The sequence below is a fragment of the Onychostoma macrolepis genome, chromosome 04 (assembly GCF_012432095.1).
Source record: "Onychostoma macrolepis isolate SWU-2019 chromosome 04, ASM1243209v1, whole genome shotgun sequence".
In the NCBI taxonomy this organism is placed as follows: Eukaryota; Metazoa; Chordata; class Actinopteri; order Cypriniformes; family Cyprinidae; genus Onychostoma; species Onychostoma macrolepis.
The window spans coordinates 28808609-28828647 of NC_081158.1; the positions used below are offsets into that span (position 1 = coordinate 28808609).

At 34.9% G+C, this 20039-nt stretch overlaps 1 protein-coding gene across 2 annotated transcripts in view; it reads right to left on the reverse strand.

Moving 5' to 3' along the window:
* srgap1b (SLIT-ROBO Rho GTPase activating protein 1b) overlaps positions 1–20039 on the reverse strand; it is a 76404-nt gene that overhangs the window by 45046 nt on the left and 11319 nt on the right. The window contains exon 3 of one of the 2 annotated variants that reach the window (XM_058772308.1): positions 10558–10662. The gene's annotated coding sequence lies outside the window, so the exon portion shown is untranslated. Of the gene's footprint in view, positions 1–845; positions 861–10557; positions 10663–20039 lie in introns of those variants that run through there. The other variant, XM_058772307.1, reaches the window with a different exon arrangement.

Below are 20039 nucleotides of genomic sequence, written 5' to 3' on the forward strand. Positions count from 1 at the left end.
ATATTACGTTCCTGACTAATATTTCTAACCGTTTCTCTTGGGTATTATACAAAATGCTCGGTAAAATGGTAAATAAAACGTAAAATGGTCACGTGGCCACTCCACTAACCCATACTAAATTAATAACTGTACTTTTTATATCATACAAGGGCTAGTAAAGCTCCCGGGTATGTTTAATGGGGTTCTAGTGTGTGTTGAAGTGTGTAAGTGACATCAGTAAGGGTATTTATATCTGCTTTCATTTAACCGTCAATCAAACACAAGCTTCCGGACTGAGCCGCTGCATGATCAGTATGTGCAACACACACTTAAAAATGTGCATTTGGAGTCTTAAAATGCATGGATATCATTGCATTAGATTCAAATGATTGAACCTAGTGGCATTTATTGTAAAGAAACACTTTTTGTCTAGAGTTTTAATAATAAAACAACAAATTGTCTGGTCAAAATTAAGACATTCCCATGTCACATGTTAGCGGAATATGTCTATAATTCATTTGATGAACTACTCTTCATCTTCACAAATTAAAGTGTTATTTGTTTGCATTTGCTAATGCAATGAAATTCATCTATTTCAAGCAAAGCTTGAGTACGTCTCTGGATCCCATTCCAGGTCAATGTTGGAAAACTCCAAACCTGTGGTCCACATGGATGAGAACATACAAATGGAGCAGATTGCATCAGTTATCTGTAAATCAAGAAGTTTCCTGTTAAATCAAAATGCTCTCAACCTAAACACTATGTTTGGACATGGGAAAAACATTTTAAGCATCCAGTCAGTAATTACACCGCTCTCATTACAGACAAACAACAGACATAAACGTTTCCTCAAGTACTGACTTTACCGCAGTTTGTTCTTCTCTTCTTTCTCTTCTGAACATTCTGTTCCTGTCAGACAGAGGTGCTTAAAATGATGACACTGATGATGGGATTTCTTTGGTGCTTTCATTTATGCGGCACGTTCACCCACGCACTGTCAGACCTGCCAATCACATGTTGTTGCTGTGTATGAGTGCTGTCAAATGTCTGACATCTGCAATTCTGTGAACAAACCGGAGAAAGGCTGATGTAATTTTAATAGAATCATTTTAAAAATACTGTTTGGTGCTTAACCAAGGTTTGATGTCAATGACAGCAAACATTATTTTTTGTGTCATAACCATAATCCACATTAAGTTTGAATATGTATAATCACAAATTAAATACCATAAAATATGAGAAAATATAATATAATTTTTATTCATTTAATATTTTTAAAATATAATATAAAATGACATATAAATGATATAATATAAAATCCATAATGTAGAAAAATATATATTATTTGTTATTTATGTACACTGTAAAAACAATTCTGTAGTTTTTACAAAATAATTTTGGCAGCTGTGGTTGCGGTATAAAACTGTAATTTACAAACAAGAAAATTTGAACCAGTAAATTCAACAACCGCCATAATAATGCAGGTTGTAAAAGAGAAAGCTACATGAAGAATCAAAGCTCATCACAGGTAGCTTCGCCACAAGCAGAAGTATATACTGATATATAGAAGGTGCACAGAGTCATTCATGCAAACACAAAACACCATCATGGTAACACACATGATACTTAAATAATGCAATAAACTTTCATTAAACAACAGAAGATGTAAAATAAAGCCCAAATGTACATAACTGATAACAAAAACTATTAAAAAACATGACTATTTAAACAAAATATTTAAATATGTGGAGTGTCACGCAGGGAATTCTGGGAATATCAGTTTACAGTTTTTGACTGTAAATTATACATTTATTTGTTCTTTTTTACTTCTAAAAACTGTACAATTAACAGCATTTTACTGTAAAATTACATGAAATGTCTGGTTAGATCTTTTACAGTTTTTCCCTGTGTACGGGAACTTACTGTTAACCTATTAACAGTTTTTTTCCGTAGCGTTTTTATAAAATTTTACAGTTAAAATTACAATTATTTTTTACATTGTATGTAAACACTTTAAAAGTTTGGGGTTGGTAAGATATATTTTTTAATGTTTTTAAAAAGAAGTTATGCTTAAAAAGTTCAAATGTTGTGCTTAAGGTTACAATGCAGTACAATACAATAAAAAATGCAGTAAAACGGTAATTTTGTAAAATATAATTTAATACAACTGTTCTCTATTTTTATTTACTTTAAAATATAATTTATTTTAGTGATGGCAAAGCAGAATTTTTATCATCTATTACTCTAGTCTTCAGTGTCACAATCCTTCAGAAATAATTTGAATCACTTTTGTCACTTTTGACCAATTTAATGCATCCTCGCTGAATAAAAGTGTTAATTTCCTTAAAACAAAACAAAACAAAAACATGTAAACGGAATACACACACACGTTTGCACACGTTTGCACACGTTTGTTTTTGTGAAAAGTGGGGACATCCCATAGGCGTAATGGTTTTTATACTGTACAAACTGTATGTGCTATTGCCCTGCCTACACCAATCCTACCCCTTACAGGAGACGTTCTGCTATTTCAGATTTTCAATACACTCCATTCTGTGTGATATATAAGCGTTTTGAAAAGTGGGGACATGGGGTAATGTCCTGAAAAGTCACCTTCTCCTTGTAATACCTATGTCATACCCTTGTCATTATACAAATTTATGTCCTCATTTGTCCCAAAAACGCGCGCACACACACACACACACACACACATACACACACACACACACACACACTCTTTTTCTTACTTTTTTTCATCAAACTCTGGCCATTTTGAACATCTCTCTTAAGACAGATGACTGATGACTGTAAAGGCAATTCAGGTCAATCAAACAGTGGATTTGATGTTTCTAGTAGTTATTAAACACACAGCAGCCCTGCATTGAGCTGCCAATCATGGCTCTCTGTCTGGCGTCCCTTTGACCTCTGTGAAAGTTGTGCTAGGCTGCCCTACAGTAGAGTTTTATAAAGGTGAGATTAATATCATCAGCCCTGACTGGCAGTAGTTCCACACCTCCTCTTTCACCCATTTCCAGCTGTGTAACCTCATGAACAATATCCCCTTTCCTAGTGAGCTGACTACAATTAAAGCCCACAGTCTTCAATCTCAGCAGCCATGACAGCAGGGGCCAAGAAATCCCATGTAGCTCAGCAGGAAGGGGCCACTCCGTATCGCTGTTTTCATCACTGTGTCAAGATTTTAATGAATTGCATAAGATGCAGCACATGAGGCAAAATGAAAGACAAATATAATAAAGTTCACAGAGTGCACTTTGTCATTTACCAGCAGAGGGTGCCAGGACGTTTTCAGCATGATGAAGCCCTCAGCGAACCCACTGAAATAAATAAATAAACTATTAAATAATTGCATTAAATGAATGTGGAAAAAGGAAAGTCACCCACATAGATGAGTCTGGTGGTTGTTCGTCACAACGAGAAAATTTAGAGCATCAGCTTCAGTCATTCAGGATATTCAAGTCTGATAACTGTTGATAACGCAAAAGAGATAAAATGTAATTAAATATTATTATTACAAAAAGATAAATAGAGCAAGCATAAACAGGATCAGTATTGACTGAAAATGTATATTCTTTTCTTCTTCTACTGATTATTCCATAGAAAGGCGGAACATCTTATAAAGGTGAGAAAATAAACTTTAGTTCTAGTTAAAAGTTTTTTACATAATCTTTGACTGAAAAAGCGGCTCAGCAGGAAATTAAAGTGGAAAAGAGGGATGAAGTTGAGGGCCGAGGTCAAGGTTGTTGGTTTAGTGCTAAAATAAATGAGCACAGCTCTATCTCACAGGTAGAAACCGAGACAGACTCAAATCTCTCCTCAACAGGAATGTCCAATTTACAACAGAAAACCGGTGCACTTTGACATTAAATAAGTGATGTAATGTGGCCCTATTTTAAAAGTGGCTTTTTGAAGTAACATTTTTGACTGGAGAAAAAAATAAATGAATAGCGCTTTTGAAAAGTGACTTTAAAATAATATGCGCTCATATCATGTCATGCCATAGAAAAATCGGTTTTATTCTACATAAAGCTGGTTATGTGTCAGTATCAATTGGCTGTGTTAACACTGCAAGTCTTAATGCACAGAACCGATCTTTTGACCTTATCTGATTTTTTTGGCCCGCCTGTTTACATTCCCTTCAGACACGACTGGTATCCGATACCTTTGTTTATATTAATTCCTGTCTAAAATGATTGATCGCTTTACTATGCACATGGTAGACCCTCGGGTTTTGAATGGCTGTGCAATTAAAATTATTTATACATTATTAATTCCCACCAAATGTTTTGCAGCAGAAATAAGCAGCGAGGGGGGGCAGGCGAGCGTGAAGTTTGCGAACAAGTGAAAGTTATCACCTTATTGCTAACAAATATAATGTAGCTTTTAGTAGTGAAGCTATTTATAAAATTCACGGGGCAGGGGTTGAAAACCAGTGAAAAAGTTTCCATGTCAATAAAATGCGAGCGAATACAGCACACCGAGCATTAAAGTGCTATCTTTATGGGCAAACGTGTCACACTCACATTGGTACTATAGTTCTGCGGGGAATCGGATATGTGTGTTTAGACGTAGGTCAGATGTCCAGATATCGGATATGTATCCGATTAAAATCCACATTTAGAAGTGGCCCAGATCGGATGTGGAAAAATCGGATCTTGTGTGGATTTTTGTGTTTACACGTGTGCAACAAATTCCAATCTGTGTCAGAAGTGAGCAAAAAAAATCAGATTTTTTGTGCCAGTGCAAATGCAGCCTTTCACATTATTTTGATTATTGGATTATCAGACACTTTTAATTTGGTAATCAATTAAAGAAATATTCCATCTTCAATATAACATCTATCAATGGATTTTGTAGAACACTGATAAATAAATAAATAAATTAATTAATTAATTTACAGTGAGGCAACTACAATGGAAGTGAATAATTAAATTAAAATGTAATAATAAATAATATAATATAATAATATAATTTAATTTAATAATTTTATTTAATTTAAAATTATATATGTTTAAGAAAAACTTTAAAAAACAATAATAATTGTTGAATGTGATGGAACTATATATACAGTCAGGTCCATAAATATTGGGACATCGACACAATTCTAACATTTTTGGCTCTATACACCACCACAATGGATTTCAAATGAAACGAACAAGATGTGCTTTAACTGCAGACTGTCAGCTTTAATTTGAGGGTATTTACATACGTAGTTTGTATATGTGCCTCCCACTTGTTAAGGGACCAAAAGTAATGGGACAATTGGCTTCTCAGCTGTTCCATGGCCAGGTGTGTGTTATTCCCTCATTATCCCAATTACAATGAGCAGATAAAAGGTCCAGAGTTCATTTCAAGTGTGCTATTTGCATTTGGAATCTGTTGCTGTCAACTGTCAACATGAGATCCAAAGAGCTGTCACTATCAGTGAAGCAAGCCATCATTAGGCTGAAAAACAAAACAAACCCATCAGAGAGATAGCAAAAACATTAGGCATGGCCAAAACAACTGTTTGGAACATTCTTAAAAAGAAGGAACGCATCGGTGAGCTCAGCAACACCAAAAGACCTGGAAGACCACGGAAAACAACTGTGGTGGATGACCGAAGAATTCTTTCCCTGGTGAAGAAAACACCCTTCACAACAGTTGGCCAGATCAAGAACACTCTCCAGGAGGCAGGTGTATGTGTGTCAAAGTCAACAATCAAGAGAAGACTTCACCAGAGTGAATACAGAGGGTTCACCACAAGATGTAAACCATTGGTGAGCCTCAAAAACAGGAAGGCCAGATTAGAGTTTGCCAAACGACATCTAAAAAAGCCTTCACAGTTCTGGAACAACATCCTATGGACAGATGAGACCAAGATCAACTTGTACCAGAGTGATGGGAAGAGAAGAGCATGGAGAAGGAAAGGAACTGCTCATGATCCTAAGCACCACCTCATCAGTGAAGCATGGTGGTGGTAGTGTCATGGCGTGAGCATGTATGGCTGCCAGTGGAACTGGTTCTCTTGTATTTATTGATGATGTGACTGCTGACAAATGCAGCAGGATGAATTCTGAAGTGTTTCGGGCAATATTATCTGCTCATATTCAGCCAAAAGCTTCAGAACTCATTGGACGGCGCTTCACAGTGCAGATGGACAATGACCCAAAGCATACTGCAAAAGCAACCAAAGAGTTTTTGAAGGGAAAGAAGTGGACTGTTATGCAATGGCCAAGTCAATCACCTGACCTGAGCATGCATTTCACTTGCTGAAGACAAAACTGAAGGGAAAATGCCCCAAGAACTGGCATAGCATCACCAGGGATGAAACCCAGCGTCTGGTGATGTCTATGCGTTCCAGACTTCAGGCTGTAATTGACTGCAAAGGATTTGCAACCAGGTATTAAAAAGTGAAAGTTTGATTTATGATTATTATTCTGTCCCATTACTTTTGGTCCCTTAACAAGTGGGAGGCACATATGCAAACTGTTGTAATTCCTACACCGTTCACCTGATTTGGATGTAAATACCCTCAAATTAAAGCTGACAGTCTGCAGTTATATATATATATATATATATATATATATATATATATATCCATCCACACACACACATACATATATATTTCAACAGCTTTAAATCAATAAACCAATATTTAAAAGTGTTTTATATAATATTTATTTTAACTAATTTCTATGTAATAATAATAAAATAACTTCATTATTATTATTATTATCATCATGCAACAAAATATTAAAATAAATAAATGAATATAAAATGTAATGATTTCAACAGTTTCAATCAATAAATCAATATTTAAAAATAATTTATATAATGTTTATTTAAAATAACTTATATGTATTAATAATTATATCAAAACATTATTATTATTATTATTATTATTGAAATATAGTTTAAATCAGAGGTTGAATTTAATTTAATTGAAAACGGCTGGTTTAAATGTTCTAATATTATATAGATTAATTTAATATTATGTTTATTGTTATTTTTATATACTGTTTATTAGTATTTTAGTAAATAATAACTATATAATAATAATAGTAATAATAATAATAAGCACTTATTCTGATAAAACTTAATTATTTGAGCTGTAAAGTTGTTCTTTATTATAAAATTACTTATTTAATAATGCATGGCACCGGTGGGTATTTCTACAATCAAAAGCTGTTACCTGATGCGGTATCCATGGCAACAGACGTCCGCATAGAGCCTAACAACCTGTCAGTCAGTCAAACATTAGTGCTCTTTACATGATGTACCGTTTCACCTGAACTGTGCAGTTGTGTTTGGATGATTTATGACTGCTGTTCTGTCCTCTGTCTGGAGGGAGTCATCTGTTCAGCAAAATTTGTGTCTTTAAGGTCTGGAGTGTTTCAGACTGTCTGTGACCTGCTGGAGTCAAAAAAGCACAAGGGTTAAAGCTCATTCACGTGCTGGCCTCTCTTTCTGACATGATCAAGGCACTCCTGCTTGTGTATGATTTGTGTAAACCTGAACCCAGTGACCACAGAGCCATTTCTTCAACTGCTTATTAATGGATGAATCTATCACTCACGCCAGCTGACCTTCAGATCAACGCCACTTCTGCATTCCTTCACAACATAAACAACAAACTTCATTATGAACGACTGACTCTAGGAGACCGAAAGAAAAACACAATAAAAAAACAATGAAAATTGTTGAATGTGATGGAACTAATGGAAAGCTGGGTGGCTTTATATCAGCTTTACAGTATTTAGACGGGGAAATAGTTTGTAGAGTATAAGTAAATAAAGTAAAGAATGAGTGTCTAAATTAAACTTATGTTTCTATGTAATAAAATATTAAATGTGATGCATAAATTTGGTTCCAAAACCCAGATCTGCCTCGCTGTTTATTTTCACTGTTTTAAATTAAATAAATATAATTTATATTTAATAATATAAACAATTTACCACTCCTCCTTCTATCATCATCATCATAATCATCATCATTAAATGTTTTATTATTATTCATAATAATTAATTCAACTGTTTTTAATCAATAAAGCGATGTTTAAAAATAATTTATATTTAACTTTTTAATAATACATATTTTCAACAGTTTTAATCAATAAATCAATATTTAACATTTTTGTATAATATTTATTTAAACTAATTTATATGTAATAATAATAACAAAACTTATTATTATTATTATTATTATCATTATTATTATTATTATCATCATCATCATGCATCAAAATATTACAATAAATAAATAAATATAAAATGTAATGATTTCAACAGTTTTAATCAACACTTTTATTATTATTCATAATAATTAATTCAACTGTTTAATCAATAAAGCGATGTTTAAAATTAATTTATATTTAACTTTTTAAATAATTTATTGTTGTTATTATTATTATCTAAATCAATTATTTAAACATTTTATTTATCCCATTAAATCACAGAATTTAAAATCACAGAATTTGTCTTAAATAAATAAGATGCCTAGGTTTTGAGCGCACCTGAGGCAAGCGTTTGTTAAATGTCCTTGGCAGGTATTTTAGACAGGTTGATACAATGTTTTAAAAATGTCTTATTTGCATGTGAAATGTTTGCCTTATCATTAGCTCTCTCGTGCTGCATCGACTTCCACAGCACACAAACAAAACGGTGGATGGGTTTAGATGCTCAAGCCCATAAGATCAGAAGAAGTTAATTATGCACTGTCAAGCAAGCACCTGCTATCAGTATCTCTCTGCTTTCCTCTCCGTTTCGCAAACACACACACAAATCACATGTCATCTTAATGTTGACAGAAGAATTTCAGGGTCGCTACTTGGAAGCTTTTGAAAGCCCTCATTTAGGACGTCCTGTCGTGTGCTGCACATATTTGAGAATGGACAGATTTTTCCAATCAAAGGTCATTCAGCAAGTGTTATTTGAACACACACACACATGCTGAGGAAGAAAAGAGAGATGACGCTGTGAAGAATGTCAGATTCATTAAATGCTGAGGAGCTTCGTGGACAACCAGCTGACCGACTTCCTGTTTGTGTCAATATTATTGTAGAGCCCAGAGGCACATATATTTCTGAAGGTCACACTAACCTATATATAGCCTATGTGCAATGCTAAATTGCATTCAAGCTTTAGCGGACAGTAAAGGACGTGTTTGTGCGTGGATATTTATATGTGCATGACCTTGGCTTCGGGGTTAGAGACAAGGAGCTGTTTGCATAGGAGTGATCTCCATACGCTGGATGTGTGAGGATAGGCCTGTCAGATAAATAAAAGTGTCTATATGAGACACACACACACACACACACACAAATGCCAGGTAAAGAATCAGTCACATGTCAGAGCTTGTGACACGACAGATAGAGTGCTGTCTGCAACTGTGTCTGTCTGTGAAATGAGAAGCCTGATGAGTGAGACCTAGATGAGGACTCGTACTTCTGTGATGGAGACTGAAGAGATGGAAAGTGCAAGGAAAAGATGAGTTGAGATGGGAAGAGATGAGAAAAGAGGAGAGGAGAGGAGAGAACGTAAAAGGAATGAAGCTAGATGAGACAAGACAAAGTGAAAGTGAAGTGACAAGAAACACTGAAGAAGAGAGTTGAGAAAAGACAACTGAGAAGAGACAAACATACATGAGATAAGGCGAAAATAAAATGTAAGTAAAGAGATTACAGCATGTAATGTCATATCCTTCTGCAGTCCTACAAACATGCCCTGCTGAACAACTCCTCAACAGCAGCTCACATTCACAAGTGCTCTTCATTAGGACTATATGGAATGTAAATAAACATAATGTGCTTATTAGAGATTGATGCATGAGCCCATGGGGACTCAAACAATAAACCAGGAATTTGCTAATGGCTGCAAAAGCTTTTGTGACCTGATTTTATATCAGCACCTCTTGGTACTGTCTGGAAATGATTACCGGCACAGATACATTTCTGCTTCTGAAACCAACCTGACACATCTGTCCTTAAAAGACCTCTTAACATGCCTTTTGAGACAGTGAGACACTCTCAGACACAAACATATTCAGGTATGATGGAACTGGAAGCTATTAGCTATGTTTTTATGCATATTTCAAACAGTGGGATGAGTGGTTTTTTCCCTTCATATTTAAGAGAGAGAGTGTTTTCTCAGTGGTACAAGTTAAATAGCCTGAGAGGTTCATTCATCATAATGATCAAAGTTCTCTAGAGCTTCTTAGATCCCAGAAATCTGTCCTTGTCACTTTTATTACTCTGTTGCATGCGAAAGTTTCGGTAACAACAAGGAAAACCGTTGCAGTGTGACACAGCATCAGTAACAACATGATTCTTCCTGACATAAATACTACATTAATCAGAAATCATCTCATTCCTGATAGTAATCTAATATTTTGGGAACGCAAACCGACTAAAACTTCCCTTTCATCTCTTGCTTCTTGTTTTTCACCCTACACCCATATTCCTAAAAAGGCACTATGGATGTGAGGTTTGTTTCACGCCGCAGACCACCCTGTGGTGATCTGAGAGCTTTCCCTCACTGGTGAGCTGCAGTCATAACATAAAGTATATAAAAACAACTTTACCTTCAGGGTTTCTGTGCAGGCTGAGGAATATCTGATTACATCAAGGACCACACTCTTCAAAATAACCATCAGAACCTGCCTGTGCCTCCATGCTGTAAGTGAATCCTTAATGCAAAAACAAAAAATAAATAAATGAATTAGGTTATTAAAAATAAATAATGAATTAGGTTACCGGATTTATCTGCAAAATAGTAAAGGACTTCACCAAAAAAGGTCTGTCATTAAGTTTAGTAGAGACCAACAACACCATAAACGTGCATAAAGAGAGTCCATTTTTAAAACATAAAATAATTCCTGTTGTGTTTTAAAGAGGTGGGATTAAAGGGATAGTTCACCCAAAAATGAAATTTAGCCTTGCTTTATAATGGCAGTGGGTGGGTGTTATTTTTCATTCTTCATTCTATTTTTCATAAAATTCTTGTTGTGTTTTAAAGAGGTGATTTTATGGGGATTGTTAAGCTCCAAAAAGGACAGAAACAACATCATATTGTACATAAAAGGAATCAATTATTTAAAATATTTCAAATAAAATTTAAAAAAATGAAATTTTGCTAAATAATTTCCGTTGTTTTGCACACTTGTGTGAACATAGGGCAGAAGTGTGTGATGAGCTACGTGTTGTGATGTGTGTGAGATGTGGTGCTTGAGAGTCTGGTCACAGCACTGCAGATAGGAAGCAATAACGAGTGAGCAGCTCCAGGCTAAAGGACACTGACAGAGCTCTACCAGCATAGCCAGATCTCACAAGAACAGCAAGCAACCTGCTCTAACAAAACAAGCTCAAAATAAGCAACTAGCCTCTCTACAATAAACCTACACAACTGACCCCAATATTTCTGTGTCTGCTTGGGTTTGTTTTAATGTGTTGACTATTGTCATTATTATTATGATAAACAGGCTTGGCTTTTTTCACGAAGTAGCTTATATACATAACATAATAATAAAAATACATATTTTTAAGGTTGATGTGTATGCGAGAGAAGGAGGTGTAAAGAGAAAATAAGAATCTGGTCTAAGTGCTGGTTTCACAATGGCTCTGACCGTAAAACCTGTGTAATAAAACGGGGAGATCAGAGAGCAGATTCAGTGAACCTTCCACACAAAAGCCCAGCAATCTTTCTAAACGCCTATTAACAAAATATTAGAGCCCACACACACACACACTAGACATAATAGAGTCATTTTACGATATCTGGCTCCAATATTATTCTCATAGGAAGCATTAGAACATTGTGGATTTATGTTATGTGGCTATACACAGAACATTTAATAAACTGACAAACAGACCCGGAGGAGAGTTTGTGTAAATGTAAACAATACTAAACTGTGTCATGGGATCAACTTCCAAACCAGAGGCAGTGTATTATATACAAACCTCAACACATCTCCTGTTTCACAGCGCTGCTGAATTTCATTATTTATGGAAATACATACAGTGATGGTCACCCATAATTGGTCTCTACATATCTGAACTAACTAAAATATTTTGTGTGTGCGTGTGTGTGTGTGTGCACGTAAAAGCATGAGGAAAACTTTAAACTGTTCTGTATTTTTATTACTGAACTGCATGAATGAAATTTAAGGAAAAAAAAAATTGGTGGCTAGTTCTGGCTCGGTGAAGTCAATTTCTGAATTAATGGCTTTTTTTTTTTTAAATAAAGCTCAAGGTTTTCCATGTCATATATTCAAACATTTTAAAGCATAATGAGAACATCAGTGCCTAAAAAGTAATCAGAAGTCTAAAAAATAACTGTGATCATATTGTCTTTTATACTTTATGTCTTATTTTGCACTTTATATCACAAGCAGTGTTGGGCTAGTTACTCAAAGAATGTAATATATTACTCATTACTAGTTACTCCTTTCAAAAGTAATATTGTTACTATACTTATTACTTTCTGGCAACAGTAATTAGTTACACTACTAGTTACATTCCTTTTTCTTCATGCCCCACAGAAGTTGTAACTGTGTAACTTCCAGATAAAATTCTTCAAAAATGTTACTAACGACATATTTCTGCCTCATTATTTGACCAAAATCCACATTGGATCGCAGTCAGAAGTTATTACAAACTCTCAATAGTGATTAACAGTGACATTCAAGTAGAAGTGTTGTATTCATCTCATTAATTGTCATGTGTAGCTTGAAGTAATTTTTCTTGTCTGCTGCACTGGGGACATCACATGCATGTGCGGGTCATGAAAATTATGATAGTAAATCTAGGAATTATTTGATTGTTAGATTTTAGATCAGCGGGGTTGAGGCATCAAAAGTAACTAAGTAACTAAGCTGTTTTATGGAAATTAACTGTAATATTATTACTGAAATCTGATTAGTAATTATTTACACTACTAGTTACTGCAAAAAGTAATATTATTACAGTAACTAAATTACTAGTAACTAGTTACTGCGCAACACTGATCACAAGTACAATTTACTGTCTAGTGGCAATGGGCTTTCAGGTCATCATGATTGTAAAAATTCAATAGAAAAAATCCAAAATTTCCAAAAACAAAAAAGGGTCCGTGAGCTGCTTGTTATCACAAGCACTGGAACATCAGACTCAAATTAGACCTCTCACACAGCTTATCTCAACTACACTATCTACTTACTATCCTTACTATCAAAATAAATGTTGCTGTGCAAGAAGTCTTCCCATGTTTACGTCCAAAAAGTATGTTTAGGGCAGTCCAAATTTCAGTAAAACCTGAATTTATTTGCAGTAAGGGGAGCAGGCAACAGTCCCCATGAGAAAAACAGCTTATAAACAGACTAATTAATGTCTCAACAAAAATCTAAAGAGGTTTAGGTGACATAAAACATAATTAGATGAGTGTAAATTAGATCAGTCCCCACCATGATGGAATCAAATGTGCATATGAGTGAAAAATGCATGTTATTAAGCGCGAAGGCGCTTTTTTTTTGCATGTTATTCATAATACATAGACCACTGTTGTTTTGTCTGATTGTATCGATGTGTGTCTTTATGGCTTGTTTTTTTTGGACAAGAGATCATATTAATGTTATAATATATATATATATACAGGTGCTGGTCATATAATTAGAATATCATCAAAAAGTTGATTTATTTCACTAATTCCATTCAAAATTGAAACTTGTATATTATATTCATTCATTACACACAGACTGATATATTTCAAATGTTTATTTCTTTTAATTTTGATGATTAGAGCTTACAGCTCATGAAAGTCAAAAATCAGTATCTCAAAATATTAGAATATTACTTAAGACCAATACAAAGAAAGGATTTTTAGAAATCTTGGCCAACTGAAAAGTATGAAAATGAAAAGTATGAGCATGTACAGCACTCAATACTTAGTTGAGGCTCCTTTTGCCTGAATTACTGCAGCAATGCGGTGGCATGGAGTCGATCAGTCTGTGGCACTGCTCTCCCAAGTGTTTGAATCGGCTTTGCTTGACAGTATTCTCAAGCTTGCAGTCATCCCTGCTGCTTGTGCACCTTTTCCTACCCAAATTCTTCCTTCCAGTCAACTTTGCATTTAATATGCTTTGATAAAGCACTCTGTAAACAGCCACACCTTTCAGTAATGACCTTCTGTGACTTACCCTCTTTGTGGAGGGTGTCAATGTTCGTCTTCTGGATCATTGCCAAGTCAGCAGTCTTCCCCATTATTGTGGTTTCAAAGAATAAGAGATACCCAGAATTTATACTGTAGGGATGGTCATTTATTCAAACTCAAATGTAAATATTCTAATATTTTGAGATACTGATTTTTGACTTTCATGAGCTGTAAGCTCTAATCATCAAAATTAAAAGAAATAAACATTTGAAATATATCAGTCTGTGTGTAATGAATGAATATAATATACAAGTTTCACTTTTTGAATGGAATTAGTGAAATAAATCAACTTTTTGATGATATTCTAATTATATGACCAGCACCTGTATACACACACACACACACACTACCATTCAAAGTTTTGGGGGTCAGTAATCTTCTTCACAGTGAGAAAAAAACAATCATGCATTCTTGAAAGAATTCCTCTAATTCATAAATGCTAATAAATCTCATTGACTTTTGGACACACACACACACACACACACACAGACATTCTACCACTCAAATTAAAAACATAAATCCATACACTTAGGTATGCATGTGGGTGCATTGATTCACTGCAAGAGAGTCACATATCATAAAAGTTAAACCACAGCAGCAAATCTATGCTGCATGCCTCTGTTATTTTTTAATTAAACGAATTCTCAGAAAAATATACATTGTCCAATTCCAGAAACAATTATGTAGATGATCTTATCTGGACTGACACAATTAAACAACAAATAATAAATAACACTACTTCAGTTTCAGCTGCGAGCCCAGCGCGTGTCTAATCTAATTCTGACATTTTACACTAATAAACACCCACAAGTCAATAGATTCTAGACGCACTCAAACATCAATGGACCGAAAGCTGTGGGCAAACACAGACTGAGCTGCACATTTCACACTGATTTCATTCCCCGTTTTATACCAGTATACCACATGTTTTGACAATCAGAGGACGACTTAGCAAAGGAATCAGAACATTACGGCCTCTGTTGTAACTCCCTACTGAGCGGATGATGACCTCGCAATCCCTGGGCAGCTGACTCTCATTCCCCAGAGCCCAAATCAAACCCAAATGGCACACACATCGAAATGTTTCTCATTGTCCCATCTGTCCGTCTCTCAATTTCATTTCATCTTTTTCCTTTCGCTTCTGTCCCATATTTAAACGTCAACTTCCTCCACAGTGTTTCCCACATCAACAGCTCGGTGATACATTAACCCCTGCGCTGGGAATCCCGGAATGTGGGAGAGTACAACAGGATCCCTGACCCCTATCTTTGCACATGAGGATTCGTCCTGATGGCCGGGCATTCACGTTGACTTGATGGGACGTTGTTTTGGAACAACATTCCTATTAGTCAATCAGATTTTATAGTTAAATCGGGAGATCAGCAACATTCTCATCAACCTACACGCTTAAAAATAAAGGTTCCAAAAAGGGGGTTTTGTAACGATGCCATTGGAGAAATCATTTGAAACATTCACACAGAATGTGTTTTTTCCGTGAAAAAGCATTGCACTCTTAAAAATTAAGGTTCTAAAAAACTGGTTTTCAAAGCAATGCCAGAGAACAAACATTTTTGGTTCTCCAAAGAACATTTCAGGTCTTCAAAGAACCATTTTTTGAAGAACCTTTCTCCACAATAAAGAAACAACATGCAATGGAGGTTCCCTTGATGGTAAAGATTCTTCATGGAGGCACAAATTCCAATAAGGAACCATTATTTTTATAAGTGTGGAGTGGGGAAAAACACAAGGTGTCAAATCACTTTTTCTGAACTTATTGTATCACCACATTTTAGAATGCCACGTCATGCAAAAGACGCGTGATGTGAACAAGTCATACACATCTGTCTAGCCTGTGTTTATACTGAAAAACAATAAAAAAGTAGCACAATGGAATGGAAAAACGTGTTCTGTGTGAACTATTTTAATAATCTAAAGAACCTGTTTCCACTATTAAAAACTTCTTGTGCAATGGAAAGATTACATCGATGACATAGGTTTTTCATGGAACCATAGATGCCAATGAACCTTTATATTTTTAACTTCTAGTGTTGTTAATGTAAAAGGTTAGGGATGTCCTCAAATGGGCTGTTTTAGATAGAAGATCCAAGTTTTGGTGCAAACACAGTTGTGCTATTCTGTCTGCTAGCTTCTCTGGATGCCTCTGGGGCATGTTACTGCTTTTATTTACGATAATTATTTCCTTCTTTTCTGGTGCACTAACTTGGTTAAGCTGTTCAGGGAGTTCCTGATACGTTGGTAAGAAAATATACACTCCTAACCTTAAGGTTAGGAAAATACTGAAGGATTAAGACAGCATTGCTGTCTTTGGACAACAGTAGAATGTGTCTGACTGGGATTTAAATGACATGGGGCTTGAAGTGACCTAAAATTGGATTTAGACGTGATATGCATATGCTTTAGTGTCTCAGGCTGTCTGGAGCTGAACATTCATCTTCTAGCCATGAGTAGAAGATGAGTAATTTGTCTGTTTGAAAGCAGCAATAATGCAAGACAACACAATCAGAACACATATGGAGTGGAATTCTGGACCAATTACTTTTACAATTACTACAATGTAAACAGCACACACTCACAGCCCAAATGTTCTTATCTAGTTACTTATTAGAAACATTCATTTTCAAAATTGGTATTTTGGGTATGGATGCACGTAATTAACGTTGTACAACAAAATGTAAAAGTATCATCAAGTTATGTTTACCACAGGCTTTATTTTACTCATAAATCGAAAAACCCCATAGGAAAATCTCAAAGGAACCCGCAGCGAATTACTCTTCTGGGTTCTGAAATCATAGTTCCCCAACTCTATTGTGAACATAATTAATAATTAAAAACTCACTGGCAATCGCTATCAATGTTTAAGGGTTAGCACACTCAAAAATGAATTTCGATCACCATTTACTCACCTTCAAGTCATTCCAAACTTTAATGACTTTCTTTCTTCTGAGAAACAAAAGATTTTATTTTACAGAATGTTTCAGCTGTTTTTATCCATATAATGACCACCAATGGGGATCCAAAATACAACAACATTGGACCTCATTTACTTTCATTATATGAAATGAAGACCTTTTAAATACCGTGCACAAATGCTTTGGTATATGTAAAAATGGGATATTAGATACAGAAATCTCAAGCATTCAGGCACAAATAGTGACAGATTTCATGTTTTCAGTTGGCTTCACTTGAACTGTGCCTATTTGTGTGATCTTCTCACCTAGTGACTCACTACCTATTAATAAGCAGTTTAACCTAGAGATGTGGTCTTAAAAGGAAAGGACACAAAGAACTCCCAACTCTCTAATCATTCACTAGATTAATGCAGTTTGGACTCATTGCTTCTGGTTGATATGCAATAGGAAAAACATTTGCCCAGCAATCAAAGAATCAGAATTTGGTGTCAGTCGTTTCTATAAGTCAATACAGAGATTTTGCTGTTGTCATGACAACACCATAGCCACATTGTCCAAACAAGTCACTTCAACTGATGGGTCTCTGTTTGTTTCAACGTGAACCCAGAATTATATACATTTTTCACCACTAAAAACAGCAGGTTGCTTTATGTTCAAAGACAAACTGAAGTGCTTTGCAAAGATTTTTCCTTGTTAAAAGCCAGTTCTCTTGTTTTTCTTGTCATGTTTCAAGCATTGATGGATTTTTTTTAAGAACTGACAAAACCGTTTTAAACAGAAGCTAGTGTCATTGAGTGAATCAGTGGTATTAAAGAGAACATTAAACAGAGGAAATGTGTTGAATTTCCAACCCGAGCTCATGAAAGTGCGTATAAATAGTACGCCAAATAAAAATAAAAACTTGTGGTATTGATATGCAAAAATATATGCACAATATATGAAAACTGCATATTATATGCATGACACATCCGTTTCATATCAACGCTAAAGTAAATTTTTGTGTATACCACAAGTTTTTGTTTTCATTTGCCGTACTATTTATACGCATTTCATGAGACTCTGAATTTCTGCTTTTATAAAAAAGAGGGTAAAATCAATGGTGATAGACTGTGATTATAATCTTAATAAAAAATATTCGTAAAGTTAACAAAGAACGGACGATTATGTATTATTAAAAAATAAATAAAATAAATGCATGACTCAAACCTCCAGTAATTTGCACACTTAATCAGAGTGTGAGTTTATTTTTTACCCCAAATCACTAAAAACACGAGTCAGATACGTAAATTTGGCGTCGTGACCGCATCACCACCTCGGGTGTGCATTATTTTTCTAATAATTCAACGGCCCGAAGTCAATTATTCCGCTTATACTACAGTTGCCACACCTCAAGACATCGATCAGATGATATATTTCAAGTCATTCCTCCGGTATTTCTACTTAAATCCCTATTGTGAGTAGGATTATTTCTTCCGCATCTCATCCAGCGCCTCCATTGCTAATACCAAAACGTCATTTTAAACCTAGTAACTTAACTGAGGATTGAGCCGTTGATAACAGATTAATGCAGTTAATACAGTTAATAACTAAGTTATGAGAGAGAGAGATTACCTATGTGCGTCTCTCAATAGTGTTCGGCAGCAATGTCTCTAGTTATAGTGAAACTTAGTTCATTTCCTTCACGACCAGCGCCGTTGTTGTTACCTCGCTTGTGAGAAATCGTGTAGTTTTTAAGTTGTTTACTGATAAAATCGTCAGAGTAGCGCTAACAACATTAGCGGGATGTATGCTAGTGTGTGTGCAAACTGTTATGTATGTGCGGTCTGTGAGGGAGAGAGAGCGGGAGAGATAGAGTACGTGCTTTCCGTTCATAATAAAGCTTAATTTTTTAGCAAAAACATGGACATGATCTGTCGTTTTTATCCTTTTGATTACTATATTTATTTGTTTGGCCAGTGTCGTTGTGGGTCTTGGTTATTTTGCTGTTGTAAGACCTTTGAAATAACAGAAATCATTTGGCGAAGTGATATGGTCATGTAATGCGGTCAAGAGCTGCCTGGAACTACATTCGCCGTGCGTTTCCCTGAAAATAATTGCACGCCTTAGAACGTTCGGCAGCCAATCAGATTCAAGCATTCAACGGCCCCGTAGTATAAAAATAAAATAAACTGAACTTCTAAATCTCATTCCAACAATTCATAGATTAAAACTTGGAGAGTCAAGAAGCTGCTACTGAACATCTCTTTTTGTTTTTTTCACATAAGAGAGAAAGTCATACAGGTTTGGAATGACATGAGGGAGAATAAATGATGATTTAACATCCAGCAGCCAACAGATGGACAAACTCTCTCTACAAAGAACAAACTGAATTTTTAATCTCTGTTTAACAGTGTTTCTTGGAGCTTGAAAGACGACATGCATTTTTTGTAGTACCCATCAAAACCCTCATCTTAAGTTGAGCAAAGTTTGAAACAAGTTCTTCGCTTTATATTATATATATATATATATATATATATATATATATATATATATATATATATATATATATATATATATATATATATATATACACTGTATGTGTGTGTGTGATCTTAAGAGAAAGAAAGTCTACTAAGATTTTTCATAGTACATCCCACTGTGTACAAAAACAGGCTTATTAGACACAAGAGTCCAGAACTTTGATTAAAGGGGTAGTTTCCTCATTTTCTTATCATGTACTACACTGAAAAAAAAATGGCATAAAATTTATGGTAAAAAACCGGCAGCTGTGGTTGCCAGAATTATACCGTAAAATATACGGTAGGAACGTTTTAGGTTTTACAGTTTTAACTTAAATTTACAGTTAAATACCGTAATTTCAGTTAAATACCATAAACTGATATAATGTTAATATAACATTAATATAACAACCTATTGAAATACTGAAACCTGTTTTGTACCTTTGAAATAC